The sequence below is a fragment of the Hibiscus syriacus genome, unplaced genomic scaffold (genome assembly GCF_006381635.1).
Source record: "Hibiscus syriacus cultivar Baekdansim isolate YM2019G1 unplaced genomic scaffold, ASM638163v2 tig00112402_pilon, whole genome shotgun sequence".
Taxonomy (NCBI): Eukaryota; Viridiplantae; Streptophyta; class Magnoliopsida; order Malvales; family Malvaceae; genus Hibiscus; species Hibiscus syriacus.
Window position 1 is genome coordinate 2,088,414 of NW_024063323.1, and position 3,025 is coordinate 2,091,438.

Here is a 3,025-nt window from a genome sequence, read left to right on the forward strand (position 1 = left end):
AAGATCAAAAGAGAGATTAGCCATTAGTTTCATAATCAATATTCATAATAAAATGTTAAATGGTTAAGTGGCCATATTTCAACTAAAAAGTAAATAATGCACATATTGAAACAGACCAAAATATATATGAAATAAAAGTTCAAACAAACATCTAACAATCAAAGAAAGACAATCCAAAATGTTTTAACAATTTAAATTCAAGTTCAAACCCAAAAACAATCAAAAGCAAGATAAGTCTATTCATCCATCGAATGATCGGGAGGAGGAGGAGGGTAACGAGCTCTAATCTCAAGCGTGAGTGCATCCAAACGATCATTCATATCTTGTTATTGGGCTCCCAAGGTAGAGAGCTGAGACTCAATGAATGTGAAGCGCGAATCCATGGACGTATACCGTAAATCAAATGTCTCCAAAAACGAACGAAAATATGGAGGTATTTGATCTTCTTGTGGAGCTGGTTCTGGTGCAGGCTCGTCATCAGGTATGTGATCAACGATGTCTTGCATAAGTTTTTGACATTCAGGATCATCGTCAAAAGCTGGAGCTGGTGGAGGAAGAGGAGCACGAGAGGAGCTAGGAGCAGCTCGTGAGGAACTAGCTCCCGGAGTTTACTTTCTGGGTCTAAAAACCCATTGATCGGTTACCTCGTCTTGTTTCCAATCCGCTTTCTTCAAGGATGTGAGATTGATTTTATTTTGGAGTGGGATAGGATTGTCGAGAGAGACGTATAGACCAAGTTTGATAAAGAGGTTACTAAGAAGACATCCATAAATCAATGTTTCAACATGTTTTGAAGGAACAATGTTTATGATGTCCACTAGTTGACTGAATATAATGTGGGATAGATTTATTTTGATTTTATTTTTAATACAATACATCCACCATAAATCCTTAGCACGAAGTGTGGAGTACCTACCTCCGGATGGTCTAAACCACCAAGAGATCATCAAATGGAGAAAACGATCGTGATGAGATCGTAGAGTACTTACACTGGAGTTTGGAACATAGGGATATTCCACATTTTCACTCTCATTATATACACCACTATCATCTAATCCAAATCGAAAAGCTATAGTCTCGGGGTCAATATTAATATATTGGCCTAAAAGATAGGATCTAATGGCTATAGTTCCACATTTAGTTTCATTTTGAATACATTGTATTGGAATAGAAAATGCGGACCAATTGTTGATAGAGGATAGGTTTAAGCTAAAATAATTTATCAAACTTCCAAAGCTTTAAGAATCGGAAGGTATTCGAAGTCAATGTCAACCATGGCTTGAAGCGAAGGAATTCGCTCTTCACGGATTCTATAAGTTTGGAAAGAATTTCTGTACTTAGAGTACAATTCGTTTCTACGACGCTCATGCATGTTAAAACAAGATACTAATAGAGATGAAGGTGGAGGAGGAACGGGATTAGGAGGTTGGTTTAAACGAGAACAACTCGACGAAGTCCTAGGGCGTTTGGGATTAGACACGATTTAAGAATTGGAAAAAGAAATATAACCTGCAAATTGAAACACATGTATGCACAATAATCAATCCCAAAACTCAATTGAGTCCTCAATAATTCAAGGTTCTTTAAACCAAATCCTAATGGGCAATGTTTTGAAAAACTATTTGAAAATAATATTTGTAAATAATATGTATAGTTTTTCATGAAAACAACATAATTATATCAAAAACATAAAATTTAGAATTTAAATTTAGATTTTTGATTTTTTTTAATTTCAAAAATTCACAAATTCATTAAAAATTTTGAGTTTTTGATGAAATTAGTTGTAAAAACTAATTTGTAATCATCAAACTATCAATGCTCGATATAATGTTCATCCTAGAACTAATTAAAACTAGTCCTAAGATCAAAAATCAATAAAATAGGGTTTTTGAAATATTACCTTGAAAATTTCAGATTTGAGAGGAATGTGATGTTGTTTTACACGATTTGATGATAAATGCAGGATTAGGAGTTGAAAAATCGAAGATTCCAACAATATTTTGTTAATTTTAAGCAAAAGGATATTTCAGAGAGAGAGAGAGGCGAACGGCGTGAGTGTTTTAGAGTTAGGAGTTTGAGAAGACGAAGAAAATCAGAGTTTTTATCTAAAAACCCAATGGATGCATCGATGATGACCCCGTGTATGAATGCACATTCAAGACGTGCATGGGTGCATCAACATTATGAATCGATGAACATTCAAAGGGATGCATCGATGCACTGTTAAGTGTATCGATGCATTAATCACAAAAATGTTAAAAAATCCGTTTTAAACACTTAAAATGCTAAATTAATTAATCATGTTCAATCAATCAAATTAATCTTTAAAAAATATTTGAACATAAAATTAAATTTTACCAAATAACATAACCCCCTAACTAATAGCAAAGAATGCAATAAAAAATTACCATTATAAGCATTTTTCATTTATTCTTAATAGTGCAAAAATTATTTTAAACACCAAGTGCAGATAGGTCAGTTAAACCTAATTCTCTCCTAAGTGTCCAAAATATTTCCTTGTCTAATGGTTTTGTAAAGATATCCGCTAATTGATGCAAAGTATCAACAAATTCTAGAACTACATCTTCCTTAGTGACATGGTCTCTAATGAAGTGATGTCTTATTTCAATGTGCTTAGTTCTAGAGTGTTGGATGGGTTTTTTAGTGAGAAAAATAGCACTAGTATTGTCACACTTGATAGGAATAGTACCTACTTCATTCCAAACAAAAAGTTGTTGTTTTCATCCAAAACTTGTGCACAACAACTACCGGATGAAATGTATTCGCTCAGAGAAATAACAGCTTGAAGTTAAAGGATACCTCTAGGATACCAGGTAGTCCTAAACTAGGGTGTCCTTAAGGTATCTAAAGATTCTCTTAACAGCTAGTAAATGTGATTCCTTAGGGCATGATTGAAATCTAGCACATAATCAAAAACTAAACAATGTCCGATCTACTTGCAGTTAGATAAAGTAGAGATCCAATCATTGACCTATATAATTTAACATCTACACATTTACCTCCT